General features: G+C 42.7%; 1 protein-coding gene across 1 annotated transcript in view; it reads right to left on the bottom strand.

Annotated features, from left to right (window-relative positions):
* The window catches only part of EVA1A (eva-1 homolog A, regulator of programmed cell death), a 204516-nt gene that overhangs the window by 82812 nt on the left and 100017 nt on the right, over positions 1–21687 (bottom strand). The gene's annotated exons all lie outside the window — the stretch shown is intronic.

Here is a 21687-nt window from a genome sequence, read left to right as displayed (position 1 = left end):
AAAACTCACCCCATTCCTGATGTATTCAGTTAATGTTAGTGTCAGGAGATAGCACAGAGATACAGTAAATCCAGCAGTACTGACTTCAAGTTCTCATTCTGTGGGGCCTCCTAATGCTGTTAGACAGTTTAAGGTCTAAAATGGGATGAAAGGAGACAAGGCGAGGTAAATATGTCACTTCCACTCACGGCGCTCCATGGATCTTTCCCAACTTGGTGAAAGTCAGCTAACCCACAGGAAGTGCAGTAAGGTGTATTGGCATGTGAAAAAGTTCCTGTCTGTAGTTCCTACAGACACCCTTTGCACAGATCAGAATTCCTTTTCCGCCATGGATATGGGGTCACCTCAGTGCAAGAAAAGGATTCTGGATCAGCTTCATGTCTGAACCATCAACTTTTTTGTGATTTAAAGGTGGAGGGAGGGAATCATGGTCATGAAGAAAGAACTCTTTATTTCTTTGTGTCATTCCACTAAACATAAATACAAATTTCCATCACCAGCTGAGAAATAGCTGTTTCAACAGAGTTCTGGAAGTTTGGAGACATACACACCCCAAAAAACAACCAAACATCTGAGCAGCAAAATGATGTAAATTGGAGAAAATGAAGTGTCCTCCATATGGGCCCTACCCTTTCAAAGCACAAACATTTCCAAAAACTAATGCAGAGAGAAGCTCGTTCCAGCTGCCAATGACTCAGACTGGCATAAGTAACTGGCCAGGGCAGCTCTGGGACAGCACAGAGGAGAGAAAATAAAGGCCAAATACTGCCATGGTTCAGAAGATGTGAAACTTTTAAGTAACAGAGCACCAGATTATTGAACATCCCTGGCTCCCTAGGTACCACCAGTTTCAACATTCTGCCTCACGTACAGGCCGGTGAAGCACAAACAGCAGCCTATATCAAATACAACAGCCACAATTGTATCTGTCACACTTCCATCTGAAAACCTCATCACTTACTCAGGTTCTGAAAAGAGATGTGAACAAAGCTGAAGACATGGTGAAGATCTTCAAAATGGCCAGTTCTTTAGGGAGCTTCAGGCTTGGGCTGTGGGTCCTAAGGAAAGATCTCAAAGAGACACAGCTGTGGAGTCCAGCAATGATTGTTTGATGAGAAGAGAAAAGCAAGACAAAAAAGATCAAAATGGACTAAATAAGTCTCTTGGTATCAGCATCTGTGACTCACTTGATATCAGCATTGTGACACTGCATTACTTTCTTCTGTTGTCTTGCCTAAGACCTATTGAAATGAGAAGCAGCACATCTCAGACAATTTGTGGAAATCACTTCAAGTCTCTGAGTGATGTTAATGATCAGTGACCGAGGGTGGAATGCAGTGAGGTGAATGGCAGATGAATGGCAGATAACAGCATCCACCTTCATGGAGAACTTTTATCTGAGCACTTCCATGGATTCTGAATACACTTCATCAATCCTACTCTTAACCTTACTTACGTACATCACTCTTCTGCAAGGTATCCTCATATTTCATTTTTAAAAAGCAGAGATGAAGAAAAGAGGGAAAAACTGACCCATCTAAGGTCACCCAGGTCTGTCCAGGCTTCCAGGACAGCTTCAAGCAGAGACCTCACTTGCACTTTTGGAACTGCAGACAAATCTTATGGGTGGTTGGTCCTTAGGGATGTGCTCAGAGCTCTGCTGCACCCTCCCTTCATGACACCAGACACTGCAAAACCTGTAATGAGCTGGCAGAACAGTTAAGGGCATACGTACCAGTGTCAGACCTTGTGAAGGTGCTTCAGGTTTTGTGCATGTGCTCTAAGAGCTGCAACTTTAAAGATACTTGAGAAGATTTTTGCACAAGTATTCACAAAGACAGCCTGTCTCCACATGTCTATCAATAATGCTCAAGTGTCAACACTTCCAGGCTTGGATCTGAAGATGCCCTCACCTGCTATAGGTTTGCTAATGGCCACTATCTGGTTCATAAATGGGGAAAGTCAGGCACAGAACAATAAAACAATTCTTCTGCAGTAACTCAGATCAGAGCTGGAATATTTAAAAAAAAAAAAAAATTGAAATCCTGGCTCAAGTATCCTGTATTATCTACAGAGTGATTGAACTGCTCCTCTCAGACTTTTCTCTTTCATTCCATTTCCATCACTCCCACTTCTCTCCCATTGCCAACCACGTCTCTCATTGCCATATTCCTTCCTGTAGTCTTTTCCACCATTCTTATCCCAGAAATGATCCCTTCCTCCCAGTTCTGCTGCTTTGCTGCAGGTCTTTCCAAATTCCATTGCATCAGGTCATCTCCCTGGGACCAGAGTCACTTCTCTGGACTAGAACATGCAGCTGTTTGTGGCTGGAAAGTAGCCAGAGGGCCCCCCACTCCCCCAGCTATGCTGCAGGAGGATGCTGAGTGATGGTGTCAACACAGAGCAGTAAGAGGCCTTGGCTGCCTGTTCAATACCTGAAAGCAGCCCCTGCTCACTGGAAAACAGATTTGAAGGAGGAAGGTTGCTCCCCCTGGCCTCAATCAAATGATATTTCATCCAGCGTGAAGGAGATGTTGACAGAAGGGTCCGTGTCATCATAGATGAGAGACCTTTGGCTGGCAGAGATGTGCCTCCACCAGTCACCTCCACTCCAGGAAGAGGCAGGACACTATCAGAGGCTCCTGCTTGCCCACAGCCAGAGGTGAATGTACAGTGTTCCAGTCTGCTCATAAAAAGGGCTGTCAGGGTGGGCAGAGGGAGGGCACAGGCAGGACAGCCAGCTCCCCTGTGTTATGTGTAAGGAATCAGGGTTAGAAATTGCTTTAATTAGGGCATTGCTGCTTTAATTTGAGAACACAGGGGTTTGAAAGTGTACAGGTTTCATGTTAAGTTCTTTTTGAACTCAGGAGGAAGGGTTGGACTTGCTATTTGTGAGCATCTCACTGATCTGCTCCTTGGGTCTATTGATCCATGGTATTCTCCTCCAGTGCATCTCTCCCAGGATATACTTCATTAGTTCAACCCATCTACACACAATTTGCTCTCAGAACACACAATGGCCAAGTAAAGGGACTAATATGGCATGCAGCCACGGGAAAGGGGTTTGAGCAGAGCACAGGTACTCTCCAGGCCTGCCTTCCCAAGCAGCGTGTCTCCAAGTGATGAAATGCAATGCTATCAAATATCATGGCAGAAAGCACAAATCTATAAAACACGAGGGTGCCTCTTTAAAATAAATGTTGCTCCATGATCTTTTTCCCAGGAGAAGGAAGTTTCCAGAGTGCTGGCTCTCTGCGTGTGGTATCACATATTGCATGGTCTGTTCCCTATAAGCTCTCAACATATGCTACGAATCTACCTCTGCACTACAAGTATTCTAAATCAGATGCTTATGCCTTCTTCTGATCTTTTGCAGTCACACGTACATACATTGGATTTTGCCACAGGCTATCCATCATCCCTCCCTTTCCAGCATCTGAAACACATGACTCGCAATTTGGTTTTATGTGTGTTTTACTGCAGTTTCCATATAATCACACAGGAAACTTTAATTCTCACCTTATGAGCCCAAGTCTGCAGTTCTAATCCTTGTCTCTCAAAAGTGTCATGACTGAATGTTTAATTACCAACAGTCAGTATTTCCCACAAATGAAGGAAAAATCAAATTCAATTGCAAATCAAAGCCTTACCTCTTGCAATCAGTTGTTTACCTGCATCATTTTTCATCCTCTACCCCAAAATAACATTTAAAGCCCTCAGGCATTGCCACCCTCTGCCTCTGAGTCTGCTCATTTCAGCTGTGGACTAAGCACAGTGGTGCTGCATGAGGTGGACATTTTCCACCACCACAGGATAGACAGCTCTGCTAAGGCATCCATCACCCTCTAATGACCCAGATTTCCTGCAGGCATTAAGGGGAAGCTGCCTCATCCACTGTAGACCTGTCATGTCTCAAGAGTGTGACTTGCCCCTCTCATTCCTCCCTCTCCTCCCTTTCTACTCATTTACCAAGAATTCACTATGCCCATCCCCTTCCCTGTCCCAGACTGGAAGTAGCAGGCACAGCTGGTTGGCATCATCCACCTTTCAACTGCCTCTTTTAAAGGCCATATAAAGGAAAAGGGGCCATAGGTCACCCCAGCTCCCAGCTTACCCCAACCCCTTACCAGCTGTACAAACCCTCCAGCCTCAAGGACTGACATAATTTGGCACAGCACTCACCAGAACAGTGCTGTCTGTACACATGCATGTGCAATACCTCACCAAGGGACCCTGATCCCAGAGGGGCTCACCCACCACCCTCTGACATCATGCTGTATGTGCCTCATCCCCTGCAATGACACACTTCTGTTTACGGTTCGGGAATGTCACTCTTCCAGGAGGGCATATCCCAGGCAGAGGGAGATTTCTAGCACAAATACGTCCTTGTTGGTTGGGAGAAAGAAGATGAAGGATTTTTTAGCTCTCTGGAAAGGGGCTAACTGGGAAGGGGTGATGGGGAAGTGGTCTGGTAAAATACCTGCCCTGCCCTGTGCATGAAGCAGATGGCACAGACGCATCAGAGAAGCCCTATAAACAACCAGTTAAGATTTAGTCACAAGCCCTTTCATCTGCTTCAAATATAGGCTCTACCACCTTCCAGCTGGGGCTGGAAAGCATCAGGTCTGCTCTGCCTGCAGGGCTTTGCGAGTTTGTATGTTCTGAACTCCTGCCAGGAGTAACTTTGGTGCTGCAGGGATCAATGTTGGGCCCTGTGCAACACATCCACAATGCAGTGACTTATGCATGGAGGAGGGAAGCTGGGGAAATTCCCTCCCATTATAAACTGTTTCTTGGCTATTTGCATTAGTTGTCAACCCTTGGGAATATATTTTCCTCTATTCCCACTTTTCTGTGGTCTGCATTATCATTTGCTAAATATTAGTGTGTGCTATTTATCATGAAGTCCACAACCCTTGTCCACTCCAGGGAGTTTGCAACTAAGTCACAGCAATAAATTTTCTGACATTCTATGGGCTTTACAGCGCTAAGAGGCATACAGCTGAAATCATTATCTCAGAGCCTTCAACCCCTAATCTCACAGTGAAACACTCATCACCAAAGGCAGGGAGGATGCACACGAACACAGGTTGTTTATGCTCACAGCAGATTCAGACTCAGGCTCCAAGTCTGCTTACTAATAATGATGATTACTACAGCTCCTCTGGTTTTATAACATCTTTGAAAGGCTCAGACAAACCACATTATCTGCAACTCTCTTTCAACAGCATGTTTGGTTCACAGGATCTGCTGGGCTAGCAAAGGAAAGGGTGTGTTTGTGGATTGGGAATCTGTTATAATAATATCATGGCGACCAAAATGAGAACCATGGTCTACAATTACTGCTATCCTTCTATGTTTATTGCAGAACAGAGTCACACAAAACCTGACTCAAAACCTGTTGACTCCACTGAAAGTATTTTGGAGCAGGTCCTAGGAGCCACTTGGACAAGACATCATCTCTTACTGAATTTTTCTGCCCACCCTGTTTAGGAGTTTGGACTTTCTCCCTGCAATAGCTGTTATCTAAGAAGGGATTCAAATTTTGAATAGGTCAATATCTCCATATTTCTGACCCCAAAGCCCCTTTCAGAGTCATTCTTGGTTAATGAATAGAAATGCTCCAGCTTCTCTTGGCAATAGGATCTGATCCCAAGAACCTTCAAAGCAAACCAGAGTTCAGACCAAACTGGTAATATTTAATAAAGATTTGGAGGAGTAATTAAGGAAATAAATTAAATGCTACTAGAATGTACACGTCCAAATGAAACACTGGTCTCAGGAGTCTGTATTTTTCAAAATTATCAAATTAGCCCAGTTTGGTTTCCACTGCCAGTCTAAATAATGATGGATGTTGTCCAATCTCTTTTCCTTCCAAGTAGGCTGAGAAATCACAGACAAGGCCATTAGTGTGAGAGAAGAGACATTCTTCTGCTCTGGATGTCCCATACAGAGGTGCACAGAACAGCTGCTCCTTTCTCAGAGAGGGAGAACAGCAAAAGAAGAGGAGACTTAAGAAGTCAAGTGGCCATGTCCTGTGGACAGAAGGAACAACTGGCATCAGCTGGTTTTGTTTTTCCAACCTTATGGCAACAAAAATGAGAGAAAGAACCAGGCAAAAATATTTGAGAACAGCCTAAGAACAAAAAATGGGGCAGCTTCCCCTGCAGTGGCAGGGCACAGCCCTCACCTCTTTCCTCTCTTGCTCTCTCACTATGATGGGAGCCAAGTTCAGGGCTAACTGGCCATTCCCTGGCCAATGCCAGACTCACTCTCCAACTGACACAGCCCAGACAGTCTCAATACTTCGTTTTTGGTTTTTTGTTGGTTTTTTTTCCTTTTTTCTTTTTTCTTTTTTCTTTTTTCTTTTTTCTTTTTTCTCTTTTCTTTTTTCTTTTTTCTTTTTTTTTTCTTTTTTCTTTTTTCTTTTTTTTGTGGTCCCATAGCCCTTCCTAAGAGTACAGCTGTGTTGATCTGGAGCAGGGATGTTTTTTTAGCATGCCAGGCTCATGAATGCCACAGCCAGTTATCCCAGAAAGACTGAAGAATAAACAAAGACGGACTGGAAAAATAATGATCAATAAAACTCCTTGTTCTGAACTTCAAATCCAGGTTATATCTATATTAATAAACTAAGGGGCTCAAGCACCGGCTTGGAATTGTACACAGATTGTAACTTATAAAGTTTCCAGAGGTATTTTGGTCTGTTCTCCACTCTGGCATGGCCCAGGGGACAGCACAGCCAGGGACTTTTCACTGCAGCTAGTTTGGGTACAGTGATTTCCTCTATTCAGATGTGAGCCATGCCTTGCCACTTGCCCTTAGGGCAAGGGAACATTTTTATTGTACAAGTGTAGCCCATGGGGACTCCCTCCAAAACACAGTTAAATCTCCAATCTGGCTGCCTAGTATAAGAGATGCCTGGCAGGTCATGGCTGCCTCCTTGATGTATTCAGACTCTTTCCCTGCCCCCTCTGCTGCCTGGGAGACACCAAGTGCACAGAAGGGGCTGCAAGTTGGGAGGACTCACTCTGGCACAGGGATTTCCCACCGATAGGCACTGAACCAACATCAGTAACTCCCAGGACACTTCCATGGGGCAGGGACAGTGGAGTGGCCAAGCATGGCATGCTGCAAGACTGGCTGGTGGTGCTGATGGGTTTGGAACCAGCTGGAAAAGGCTCTAATTAGGCTGTGTTGGCTTTTGCCAAGATCAGGGCTGGGTAGCTCCTGGTAGAGCTTCACAAACCACAGGACCTAGTTGAAAGCTGCATGCACTAAATGCCCTGCTTAGAATGGAGGGTTTCTCTGTGTTTCTGGAGCTATTCACTTCACTGGAGGGGCCTGGACCCTTCTTCAGATGGCACAGGTTGTCCAAGCAAGCAGTTCCTTACAAGTTTGGCTGCAGCATGTCCTCCAAACCAGGCAGCACCTCTCCTGTAGAGCTGAGCACACAGGATGGCTGGGCAGTCAGAAAGCAGGAGGGTTGTGGAGGTGCTCATGGATCTACTGGTGTCACCCCAGCTGCTTCCATGTGGACAAACACCACACAGAGCTGGTGAAATAGCTCCAGGATCTTTGACTATGGGGCAAGCTGTTATTCTTGTGTTGATTCAAGGCATTTCTTTAAAACTGTTGTGTTTTCAGTGCTACAAACTCTAGTCCTAAAAGCAAACCCCTGCTTCTGAGTTGGGTAAGCTTCCACTAAAACAAAAGATCAGGAAAGTTTTTCTTTTTTCACTAACTGGGAAAAGGAAATGCACTCCAGAAGGACATGGATTCCTTTGATGTCTCAAAATAGAGAAGAGATTTTTTTTCCTTTTCTGTGCTGTAAGAAGGACATCATTGCCATGTCCATTTTTGGGATCCACTGTTTTCAAAGATGGGTAAAAACAAGAAATAAATAGCAACTCGCCTCTCTCCTGCATTCTTGTGTCCTCCACAGGAACAGCTGCCAGAGCAAGGAAACTATATTTAAGGCCACTGCATCCCTCAGACAAAGATAAACTCTTCCCAAGGTTTCATCTTTGCACAGTGACAAGAAGCTGGGAAGTCAATATGAAACTGTCCACATGGGCATTCTGTATGTGAGAGCCCATTATTGTCAGCACTGATCCAATAATAATTCAGCTGGTCAAATACCCATGATGCAGTTAAATATGACTGTTGAGTGCTTTTGAAAGGCCCTAGGCTGAAACATCAAAGACCGATTGTGCAAATATTAGGCAGGATCTATAAATAAACCAAATTGTCTAAAATACCACTTTATGTGTATATATGGACTACTGAGCTCTACACTTTTAGGCAGTAAAAAAACAAATTTCCTTGGCTACAGCAAGAGCTGTGAAACCTCTGCATAGTTACATTCAGAATCAGAATCAAGACCTGAATCCCATCCTGCAAAACAGGGTTCAAACCGACTGAAGGATAAGAACTCTTCAGAAGAGACATTATTTACACAAAGCAGATATTATTTAACTATGTATTAATTTTCTACTTTTCTGGTAATAAGACATGAAACTGTCAAAGGCTAATATGTTTAAAAAAAAGAAATTATTAGAAGCGATTTAGTAAAATTGTAATCAACAATGTGCTTGACATTAATTTAAACATCATGAGGTTTGAAGACTCATGAAGGTAATGAGAAATAATTATTGAAAATAGATGATTTTCTAGAAAACATATTCAAGATAGGAACTATCTGGCCTAACTTCAGATGTCAACAATGCAGGTACTCACATCTGGTCCAGTCACCATGGGTTCCTTTAAAAATGAAAGAGAAAAACAAGCACTTGTAAGGGGTACCTGAGATACCGACTTGAAAATTAGATGAACTGCAACCTAGAAATGCCTTTTTCTTTTCATATACTGACTACAAAGGGAGGCCAAGGTATCTAGTCCATATGTAGCTGATTATACTGTAGACAGCTACATCTGGTCAGCATTAGAGTGTATTTAATGACACATCTATTTGCAAATGCATTCCTATTCAGATCAATATGTCTGTGCACTCAGTACTGCAACCTTCTACTTATACTCCAGGTTCCTAGTCCAAATCTTTAGTCTTGAACTTCAAAGGGGGTTGGACCCAGCTACACTGAGACCTACAACTTGCTAAGTAAGGTCCCTCAGGAAAACACAACTCTCCAAGCCAGGATGAGAGCCCTGAGACAGAAATCCCTTCAGGAAGTCTGCAGAGGAGCATTTACAGAGAAACAGAGGGGTCATTACAAGTCCCTCTACACAGGAAAATATTTTTGCCATAACCAAAATGTCAATGCTAATGGTTAAATCCACTTCCTTTAATAAAATCTGCCCAAGACTTCAGGAAACACATTTACGAAGAGCAGTCATTCCAGAAAGTAAAGCAGTTTGTATGATCTTGGGTTCAAGAGCCCCACATATGTAAAGAGCTGGTGAACCTTTTCACAGCCTGTGACAGGTAAATCATTTTTTGCACCAGTCTGGCTTGAAAGTCCAAAAGCCTGGCTCAGCCATGAGTGTGTTGGCATCCTGGGCGTGGGGCTCAGTCTCCTGGCCAGCTGCAAAAGGAAGGTAAGTCAGTCAGACAGCCAGATCCATAAAGCAGCAGCTCACACTGTTATTAGAGGCCTGCCTCCCCACCTGGAAATTAAATGCAAACATATGCATAGGCCCAAGTGTTGCTTAAGAGAAAATCACTACCCTGACAATGCTGAACGGAAACAGGAAAGAAAGAAAAAAAGATAGTACAAACCAGTATCTGTGCCTTCCACATTTAATTTTCTGTACTGTCAGAGGTACCCTCATATCTAATTCAGCACAACTTAAAGGACAAAGAATTATGAGGTGAGGAAGGAAAGAAAATCCACTTGTTTGTTACTACTGTAACAAGCTAAGAAATATCTGACAGAAAATTTACATTACACGTGTTCCAACTCCAATTTACTAGGTGGTTCAATCCTCCCAAAACAGAACCACAACATTGCACCAACATTCTGTACTTCATTCTTCATTGATACCCAAGGCATCTGCAGGAGGTTTTGACCATCTCTAATGGCACAGAGGAGAAAATCTGCCTTTCCTCTCTGCGGGAATCAGATACAGCTTTCACGCAGCAGAAGTCGGACCCTTTGATCAATATACAGCACATTAAAAAATGTGTTTTAGTATGTAATCCTGAGCTATATCCCCAGGGATTTGATTTTTTTCACTGGGGAAAAAGTAGAGAGGAAGAGAATTTAATATTAGTTATTTTTCAAAATAATAAAATTTATAATAAGAAACAACAGCAACAACAAAGAAAGATAAATGTGAGATTGGCATTGAATTAATGACTGAGTGAATTATCGTGACAGCAATGGACATGTCAGGCAGGAGCTTAACACCTTATCATTCTGAAACTTCATGTCAATTAAGTTCAACAGCAACTGTAGGCACTGAAAGCAGAGACTCCTCACAGCTGTGTGATCATGTCTGCACTGGATGCATAAACCAAAACCCCAGGGAGGTGGGGAGGCTGCTGCTCTCTTCTGCCAGATGCTGAGCAAACAGCCCCAGGGTCTAACCACACCAGGCAGAAGGAAGCACAGTGACTGCCACAAGAGTTGATGATTGATCAGGGTTAAGCAGAAAAACCTCTTGCCCTTAGGCCAGTGCCCCTCCACTGAGCCAGGGTTACTATCATGCCTGGGGAATAGATCTAGTAGGGGGTTGCCCTTTTGTAAGCCATTATTTTCATTCTAATTTTTCCATGGACTCTTTTAAAAAAAGGTATTTCTTGTCCATTCCAAGAGGCATTTTTTTCTTCTAAAGAAAAAACTTTGAGAAGTTTATCAAAGCTTGAAGCAAATACATATGATCCAGGGACTAAATAGTGCAATCCCCATTTACAGGTTGGTTCTTGACACATACTCCCTGGGTCCTACAAACTATGAACATATCCAGGCTGGGGCAACTTTTGACCCAAACCAGGTTTGTTCGACTCCAGATGAAGCTACATACCAGTTTTCTGCCTCTCCCTGAGGCTTTGGCTTGAACTAAAATGGAGTGACCCCCATTAACAAAGAGACCTCCAAGACTCTGCCCTCCCTTCCTTGCTTCTTCCCCTCAAGGCACCGACACCAAGGTCCATCTGCTGGGATTAACCAGCCTCCGTCCAGAGTCTTTGCAGGCAGCTGCAAGATGGCTTTCAAAGATAAGAGATGGCCCAGGGTGGGCTCCTGGGTCAGGAATTTAGTTAAATATCTTTGGAAGGGATCTAGTAGGATTTGCTTCCTTGTTTATATTGCGCAGTATCAGTCATCCTTTTAAGACCCCAGGCCTGTGTGTCAGTAAAGCTGGAAACAAAACCAGCCAGCAAAGGATCCTGATACTCTTCCCCATGACCCTGTTCTCCCCATACAGAAATGCTTCCCTACTCTGACATTCAGAAATATCTACATTTTTTGGTTCGTTCACCTAAATGAGGGATAATTAGTGAAATGCTGAGCAGCAGAATACTTGGGACTGAAACTCCAGAGAGAGAGTCAGCTTTTCTTCCTGGGTGATGGTGGTGCTGCTGCTGCTGCCCGATGTTGAAACAACAGTCATGGTTAATATATGGCAAAGAGATTGTAAGTTTCTGCCGGCCCCAGGGGGAAAATAATCATAAGCCTGCTCAGTGTTTGTTAAAAGATACAGGTAATTGTGGAAAAGAGCAACAAAAAGACAATTGAGTGGCTAGGCAGGTTGATTTATGAGGAAAGATTAAAGGAGCTGAACATGAATGGCTTAGCTAAACAGTGACTAAAACAGGACATGAAAAGTGGCCACTGTCAACAGTATTTGAAGTGTCTCTTTAAAGGGGCATTAACTGTTTGGGTGTGGATATTTTGAATAAATGGAGGTCTTGAAAAGGAGGTTGGAAATATAAATGCCAGATGAATGCTAAGGAAAATTTTCTGAAGAACAAGATTTCCATGGGAATCTCCTCCTCACTGTAAGGTGGGGTGCCCCCCAAAAGGTCATCTGTGCTGAGCAGACATGATATAAGAAACTTCTGGGAGGTGTCTACTCTTAAATGCCTCATTGGCATCCCCATCTCTAAGCACCAGGGCACATACAACAAGACAGCATGACAATAAAAGCCCTTTCCGAAACTTCCATACAAACAGAAGACAAAATACCCATGCCTTGTGCCTCAGAGATCAAGCAGAAATACAAGAAAATGTCCAGACTGGGGGGAAAGAGTGATTTCCTGGAATTCTCTTATAGTACTGAAGGATGGTGTAGGGCTGGGTTTGTTCACAGGTAGTAAGAAGACACAGAAATGTCAGCCTCTACACTCTGCCATTATTTGGCCTCTCCCAAACAAGAACTGGAATAAGGAAAATTAATTTTACTGACACTAAAGAGACCCAGGTTGGTCATCATTCAGCTGTTACAAATCACATAATTCATATAAGGCACAACACCCTCCTCCCTGCCTAGTGCACACGGGACTTAGTGGTTTGACCATGGAGAGCCACACCTCAGGTTCAAAACAGCAGTAAATTAGAAATTAATTTGCCATATCCTACTGCTTTCTTTTCATTTCATATAATCAAAGATTGGGCAGGAAATACTGCATGGTGAGAATTCCACCTAGAGAATTCCACCTGGAGAAGCATGTACCTACTCATCTAACAATGATTATACCTTGCACAGAATACACATTGATAAGAGAGTTGACAGTCCTTCGTTCAGCTACCATGACACAAAGCCCTGTGTAAATGTTGTCTCCACACCCAAAATGAGACTAACACTTTCTCCCAAAGTTTGGCTGGCCCTACCTATGTAACATCACTCTTAGCAGGAAATGCTTCTTAGCAAGTGAGTGCATTGCACAACAATCCATGCTGATGCCGGTAGGTGTGGTAACGTTCATTAGTGCACTTCCCAGCAATTAAATTACACATTTGATCATAGAATCATAGAATCATTTAGGTTGGAAAAGGCTCCAAGATCGAGTTCAACCATTAACCCAGACAAGTTCACCAGTAAACCACATCCCTAAAATGTACCCATGCCCAGGTAGCTCTTGTCAATGGGCTATAGACACCCCTGAGTACCTATTATGTTGATTTTCTATTACAACAGCTCACAAACCTCAATTGTACCATGATACCACCACAGAGGTCACATATATTTTCATCTTTGGTAACTTTCAAAAAATTGCCTTTTTTTTTTTTTTCCCCTTCTCTCTGTCCTGGTCTTCTAATTCTCTTTTCATGGTCAGGAAAAATTTTCCAAATTTTTGTTTTCCAGATCCCAGAGGATTTCCTATTTTTTTCACATTAAAGTGGAGAGAGGGCAATAGAAATCAGCAGGGCAATGGTAGGTGCACAGCAGAGAAATATGCATGTTCTGGCAGAAGAGCACCAGCCATGAATCCTTCTATAAAGGGTGCAAGAAATGTCATTGTTTTGATACGTTTAAAACAGGGGGAAGGAAAATATATATTAATGCAAATATATCTTAATTGGTGAAAACGCTCCCTTTAAATTTAATCTAATGCGTGTTTCACTGAGCTGTCAGCTGTCTCCAGTAGCCTCCAGGCACTAATGAGTGAGCATCAAGGTGTCAATGCTTCTGGCATTAACCTCAATTAGGAGGAGTTAGGGTGATCACTGAATCAAGGGTCAGCCATTCATCGCTGAGACATTCCCCGGCTGCAGTCTCCTCCAACTTGAAAAGGGCTGGCAGACTGGCTGCCAACCTCCTCACCAGTAAAGAAGTGTCAGACCTGCCAACATTACTGCTAATTACTATATTTGAAATCTGCACAGGTCTTAACAGGCATGGAGACACAACAGTAACCCTGTTTATGAGGCTGTTCAATGACGTTTCCAGATAAAAAAAAATAACCAGTGGTATTAAAATTATAAACATCTACCACTTACTCATGGTCAGAATTTTTAAAACGTCATTATAGGCATTGATATGACAAAGAATAGAAAGTCTGTACAGCAGTGTTAAGCTTACAGAAAAAAGTGTCACCACAGAAATAACCCATGTAATTTTAATTCTGCTCCACTTCTCTCTCTCTAGAGATCCTGAAAGATTTCCTTTAGACATATGACATTCAGATGTCATCTCACACAATCTTTCTCAGGTAGATCTGCTTTTCTGGGATGAAATCATGGATAGATCATGAGTGATTTTGAGACTGTACCCCTCCAATGCAAGCATGGAGATCTCAGGACAGCCAGGCAGAACCCTCCAGATCCACCCCAGGCCTGAAATCCACTCTCTAGATAGCAGATTGCTGTTCAGACTCAAGCCTGTCATATTTATGCCAGAAGAAATCATTCAATGAGAAAATCAATTTAGTAACCTTGAAGTTGTATCAGCCACCATAAAATCTTGGTGACATTACAGTTTAACATTACAGTTATTACAGTAGAAACTACACGTCCATTATAAAACATTTCTTAAATTTTTAAGTTTATAAACTACATGAATAATACCAGAAGGAAAAGCATAAGTCCCACCTGCCTCCTTCCTATCACCACTCCACTGCAACAGACTGACCACTCTTCCCTGCAGTCTTCCCCTGTGACTTTTAGGCCACAGCCCTTACCAAATGAAACAGAACAGAAAAAAATAAAACAAAACACAAAACAAAACATACAAAGCATAGAGATAAAATTATTAAAGGTCTCAGGTGCACACACCTTATGAACAGTGGAGGTCAGGAGCTGCAGAGTACTTTAGCTAATTCTTTATGGGATGTTATCCATAGCAGAAGCTCTCCCAGAGCTGAAGGACCACAGCAGCAGGCTTGAAAACCTTGTCTAATTGTAAGGTAGCACTTGTCTTACAGCTCATCCTGCTTAGGATCATCAAAAAAAGTGTCCTTTGAATTCCCTCTCTGCTTCCTCAAGCCCCATCTTCTTTCCTCCCATCCCCAAGGCAACGATTTTTATCTCCAAGCCTCCATTTCTTCTCTGCAGGAATCAAAGGGGTTTCAAGCCTTTCCCTTGAGGTGACAGCATTACCTGTTCCTCCTCCATCTGAGATGCAGAGTTCTGCTTCCTCAGAATATTTATTTACCCTAATCTGTATCAGACACAGGCTCATTCTGCCCTGGTAATGAAGAGTTGCTGTGTCTGGGCCAGCCAGGACAGGCATGTTTGGACTCTCCTGGGTTGATTCATATCAAGCTGTCCAGTAAGCAAAGATAAACAGGAGCAGCACAATGACAGTTTTCAATTACCTGATTTACCAACCTTCATCATAAAACTAATGAGGCTGTTTGTGTCCTGTTTCACATCCCAGTGCAATCACTAGTGTTAAACACAAACAGCTCTTTGTCCCTGGTGCATGTTCCTCCTTGGTGCAGGATGGCAGAGCTGCTGTAGCCTGTTATGAGCAGGTACCTCCAAGCCCATTGGTAAAGCATGTACCTCACTCACTTCAGCACTGGCCAGCAAAAGAGATGGCATCTCGCCTTTACCCTCAGGTAATGCATGAACTCCAACAGATCCATGCCATGAATCCAAATTATGAGTCTCACTGACTGAGGGGTTTCCTCTTTGCTTCTCTCTGAGATGCAGAAAACTGCATCCACAAAAACTGTTAAGCCATCATCAAAGGTGATACAATCACAGCCTCAGAAGTCAGAAAACTTCAGCCTTGAGCTATCTGGTCACCCATCACCGTGGTTTTTAATTACATTGCTAAAGCTTTTTTAACAGGTTCTGTTGAAGTATGACTAATTCTGAGTGTGAGGTCTAAGTTTCTGAAAGGAAAACAAGCTCCTTGCTTTTTCTTCACCTGGATGGAAACATGCAGAAGTCTGGAAGGATGTTCAACAACTCCATTTGTTTGCAGAAAGTGATAACAGATGTTACATCAGTTAAAATCTACTCTGCCCCCTCTCCCATACCACCAGATGCAGTCCTTGACAGTTTAGAACAAATTTGACCTTGAGAACAAAAGTCTAAAAGTATGACCAGCCAGTCAAAGAAGTCAACAAATATATTGACCCCATCCTAGATCCTGGAAACATTTAGGGAATTAATACAGATGAAATGCAGAAAATGGACCTCAACAAATGCAAAACCAATTAACAGGGAAACCCCTCTCTAAACTCAGGTGTAGAGATTGATATAACCTTGAGCTGAGATGCAAGACACTAAGCTTCTATTTGAGAATTTTTCAGCATTACCACTCCTGGCAAGAGGTAGTTCTTTCTCAAGAACTTAAATAAACATTATGTTCTTCTCTTACTTGGATAAATCTTTAAGAGCTGGAGATCTGTCAAACAGTGGGAGTAGAAACCAATAAATATAAGGAGAAAACACTGGTATTATTACTACGTAGTAATGAAAATTTTGACCAAAATAAACATTTGCATAAGAACAGGATGGTTGAAAGCATCTAACCAGATCATAGAACCAGGGAATCACAGAATGGTTTGGGTAGGAAAGGGCCTTGAAGTTCATCCAATTCCAAGCCACCCTCACCATGGGCAGGGACACCTTCCACTAGAGCAGGTTGCTGAAAGCTCCATCCAACCTGGCCTTGAACACTTCCAGGGAAGGGTGAATGTAGATGTAAATATCTGCATCGTAGAGTCTCTACATGTGGATAACAATAAGTCAGCTAAGCACCAGAAGGCCTCTTTACAGTCAATACAGGAGAACTGTCACTTCAAATATGCAGTTCATCTCTTTCAGGCACTTACTTTAGGATGAGATGATTTGTGCCTCAAAAGCAGCTGCTTCTCCACATTACCTGTAAAAGGAATTTTTCTCAGATGGGAATGTCTATGATATAAATCTCTACGGCTTATATGTCTACACTTGGTGAGATTAATCCCACTTCATGAATTTTTCAATATTTGTAGTCATTACATGAGGATTGAATTTCTTTTCAAAAAATACTCTATAGTTTGAAAAGAAGCATAAGCTTGATACAAAAATTACTGGACAAACTTCTATTAACTTAGGAAAATAAGACAAAGGATTTGAATAGATGTCCTAAACTATCTCTCAGTCTTGACAATGAAAGTAGCCACGTGGAATTATATCATAGCATTACTCTGTTCTTTATTTATTTGGCAGGTCAAACCCACATAGCCATGAATTTCAAATCTACATGTCTGTGAGTTCTGTTTCACAGCATTATACAAGAAGCCCAGTGAAACAAACATTATCAGACATTATACATTCTGTGGAACATCCCTAGAGCTAAGTCTCCTAAAATGTTTATTTGTTTGTAAACAGAAATTTTATTTCAACTTTTGAAGAAAGAAAGTCTGCATTACACATTCTGTGTCTATCGTTCTCACCCTGCCTGCATTACCCTGTCCCAAAGGGGCGTAAAAGGCTTTTGGGGTTTTTTTGGAAGTCTAAAATTTCTCCTTTTCTATTTTATGCAGGTCTTGGAATTGAGTTTTATCGCAACAGAAAGCATTTTTGCAGTGATAAAAATAAATTTTCTACATTCATGAATTCATAAATTTTAAGAGCAAAAGGAACCATTATATTCATCCAGCCTGAGGCATTGATAGATTTACTGCACAGGAGCTAATGGACCAGAGCACAGTCCCTTTGAGATGACAGGAGAGAATTTGTGAAGCTTTTTTGCCTTCCTCCTCATCCTCATCATGAGGGCAACCACCTCAGAGCTGCCTTGTTCAACAAAGACCCTGCCTCTAGTCCAACTTGAAAGAACATTTCTTTAAACACATTATGGAGAAAGCCAGGCTGCTTTCCCAAGCACTCAGAGAAAGCAAAGGTCAGCACACCCCCATCGCCCCAGAGCACCTCGACCACCTCTCCTTGACCCCATTTGGTCCCCCAGCAGCACCAGACACCCCAAAGCAACAGTGGCTGCTGTCCCTGTGCTCAGGCTTTGTTCTCTACCTGCACAGTTCTCTCACTGGGATGTGAAGCACTTGGCCCCTGGGACTCAGCTTATTGCCTCATAAAGCAGGATGGCAGGATTATTAATGTGGCAGAACTGCAGGATTTTCCAAGCAATTTATGAGTTACCATGGCAGTTCATTAGCTCTCAGCCCAATGACCCCTTCCTGGTGAGCATGAATCAAGCAGGAGGCACGCACACATCTAAATGTACGACAGATATTCACATGAAAAACACAACCAAGGCCATTTTTCCTCAGTTTTGTTCAGCACATGTCCAACTGCAGCACTAAAAAGTCACCAGTTATCAGGACTGATAACCAACCCACTGAAACACATCTAGACACAAAGAAATTAACAGTCCCCCTATTTTTTCCTTTTATCCTCATCAAGCCACTTCTAAGGGATGCCTGCATTTAAAGAACAGCAGGTCCTTAGCAGAGGGTTTGCATTTGCAGCCTGCATGGACTGCACAGGGAGGCAGGTCGGCTCCCTTGACTTTCAGTGCTCAGAATAAGGTTTCACTTTACACACAGACAAGACCCTCATCCCCACTCAAGGAAGGATTTGAGAAAATATTTAACTTTCATGGTAATTATCCATAGGTCTTAAAATAAAGCACACACTTCAACACTTCCTTGAGTCCAAGTGGCATTGTGTGTGCGAAAGAATTCCACAGATTTAAATGCAGTGCTGTTAGAACTTCAGCACAGGCCAAAAAATCTAACAAACTAGCAAGGAAAGAGATATAGAGAATTAAAGGGAGCCTTTGAAGTTAATAACTGAACATTTAAGAAAATGAAATGATTGTGAGTACAGTAAGTTTTATCAGTAAGTACAAAACCACTATCAAGCTACTCACGGATATTAAAAAAAAACCCCAATGTTTTATACCAAAGAAAGACAGAGACAAAGGAAGATTTTTGGGGGAAGAGGAAACAAGGAGAGAAAGACTTCTAGTAAGTCTTTATTACATTATTTTTCTCAGTTACATTAATGCTTTTTTTTTTCTTCTTCTTCTCTAAGACTTTCAGGGTATTTTTAAGAAAAGGCAGAGCTAAAATTTTTTATATCTGCCTCCATTAGAGCTGCCACACTAAGAATTTAACCTCACCATGGCTTATGTGCTTCCCAGAATGAACTTGCCTTTTCCTTTTGAAAAAATAATTAATGTATTTATTAGTGCCATAATGGGACCCACATACTGGAAAATCCCACCTTCCATACCATTCCATTAGCTAAATCTGGCTTTGGACCAAGTTTTTGTATTTCAGCTCCTGCCAAGATTCCGGTTTGGCATGTTTCTACACTGGAGGATTTTTCATGTTTCCTTGGCTGGGCTAATGGGACCCTAACGCACTTGAGAGATCTCTATCACACCAGGCTGCTGGGTACTTGTTTGCTTCAGTCATCTCGTACAAACACATGCACTGGTGGCATTCCCCTCTCAGCTAAGTGATGCCAAGAGGCCTTGAACCCACGGTGCAAAGGGGTATCATTTGATATGGAGAATTGCTGACCTGAGACATTCCCACTGGCTGTAGTAATTACAACCAATATTTTAAAAATATACAGCTGGGCAAAAAGTTAGATGACACCTTTGTTTAAGAACAGATTCTTCAGCAAAATTGTGTGTGTCTGGCAGGAATTCTCATGTCCAATAAAACATGGAAGCTAGAGAAATGAACCTTTAAGAAATATGGATATGGCTTAAAGAAAGCAAAGCTGTTGCCTCATCCATTCACCTCTTGGAGATCTGGAATAGGGCCCAGGTCCTACTTTTAGGCTAGAGAAGAACAGTGTGGACATGATGACCTGGGAGACCTTGCAGATATTCTCTTTCCAGGACTGGAAGATAAGATACCTCACCAGCTCTTCACTGGGCCTTGGTCTACATAAACACTACCAGTCTGTCCACAGGGACCTTCTCAGCTGTGATTTCTGCTAACACCTCATGAGCTTTTAGTTAATATTACTTTTTGTCACCTCATAAATTACTTACTCAGCAGACTTTTTTCATGAGTTTCTATCAGAAGAAGACCTATCAGTGTCTTTCCAATCCTTCCCATGCTTTAGCACCAGAAGCAAAACTCAGCTGCTCTGTCCCTGTAGTTACTGAGGTTCCTCACAAAGGAAATGTCTGCATGAAGACTCTCCCACCCACAGCCACGTCCATCACTGTTCTTGCTCTCTCCACCCCTTCTGAAGCAGCACAGCAGGTCAGTAGCACTACCCAAGGACACGTGGCAGTTTTCTCACAGGTAAGAGCAGTGACACACGCAGAACATCTCTGCCACAGTCTGGCAGGCAGGTAGGGACAGAGAGGAGCAGACTGATGCACTGCCTGATCTCAGAGAGTGATGGGGTCACTGACTTGAAGCAGCAACAAAAAAGGGCTGAAGCAATGCTCAGAGAAACCCATTTACACACACATCACATTTCCCAGGCTGTGCCAGGGTGACTGCATCTTTCACTGATCTCCAGGAAACAGCAACAAGAGACAATATGTTTCCAAGTGCAAGAGGTGGGAAACAGGGATATGTATTAGATACAGACAATAAGGAAGTGCAGACATGCCTATTTGTCCCAGCCTGTGCCCTTTCACTCCCACAGTTCTGGTGAAAGTAGGAGAGCACCATACCAGGAGCCATAACGTGTACAGCTTTATGGAAACCTGAAACAAAGAGAAAGCCACCAGGAGGTTTTCTACACTAGTATCATTCTCTAGGCCATAAGAATACCAAATTGTCTGGTTTTATCATTTCTTCTAAAAGAATTCCAGGACTTAGTTCTGTCTGGCACAAGCACATGGAACTGGAATTTGATTTCTTGTTTATTTCATTTTCACATGTTGAAGGACTTTGCTATTTGAGGTGAGAAATATGTGTCTGTTGATCACAAAATCCAGTTCAGAGACTTGTCTGAGATCATGGTTTTGAAAAAGAGCCATGGCCACCTTCAAAGGATGAGGCATATTTTACCCATGGAAAAGCAAAACATGCCATTTTGTGCTCTCAAGCGTGACTCATTTCCTGATGCAGTTAGGCTTGGACTAGAGAGCTAAGGTCAGATTAATAGATCATTAGTGCCTTTTGTAGTGGACTTTGAGACCAGAACCACAATTCTAGAATAAGGCTGTGGAGGCCTTTGAAGGAGAAATCCTCTTGGAAACACATCACGGGGCTCTGTTTGTTTTCCCTGGATTTTTGAGGGATGGAGCTCCTGTTTTTCCTTCTACATTGCCTTCATTTCTGTCAAATCCCCATGAGGATAAACTTCTCCCCAGTCTTTTTATGAGAAAAGTGATATAAAAACATCACCTTCCTGACTAGAAAATTCACAGGGCTTTGCATGGATAGCCTTGCTACTTCTTGCTGCATCACTTCAAACAAAACCCAACCTTCCTGCCACTCCTGCCAAATGAAAGAACAGCCAAATGAAACAGAGCTGAGGGCCTGATGCTCCTGCATCAATGTCTCTGCTCCTCAGGGCGCTGCACATCCACCATGCTCTAGCCACTACACAAAATGTTTTAGTGACTCCATCTCAAATGCTTTCTGTCACACTCAGCATGCTGCAGTCACACACAGAGTGACCCACAGACCCATTGCTGTCTGAGGGCACAGAGGGCTTCTCCTTTTCTGCATGTCCCACTGTCTGCTCAGCACATTCAGTACAGCACCAAAATTTGCACTTCCAGGTGGATGCAGAAAGGAACAGAGAGAGAGAGAGAGAGAGAGACTGAGCTGATCCTAGCCACAACTACGTAAGCAAAACCCTGAAGGAAATATTTTCAAATATGTCAGCTACAAAT

The sequence above is a fragment of the Chamaea fasciata genome, unplaced genomic scaffold (genome assembly GCF_029207755.1).
Source record: "Chamaea fasciata isolate MVZ Bird 193981 ecotype frontalis unplaced genomic scaffold, bChaFas1.0.hap1 SCAF_3, whole genome shotgun sequence".
Lineage (NCBI taxonomy): Eukaryota > Metazoa > Chordata > Aves > Passeriformes > Sylviidae > Chamaea > Chamaea fasciata.
The sequence above is the reverse complement of the archived record's forward strand: the minus strand, read 5'-3'. Positions and strand labels throughout refer to the sequence as shown.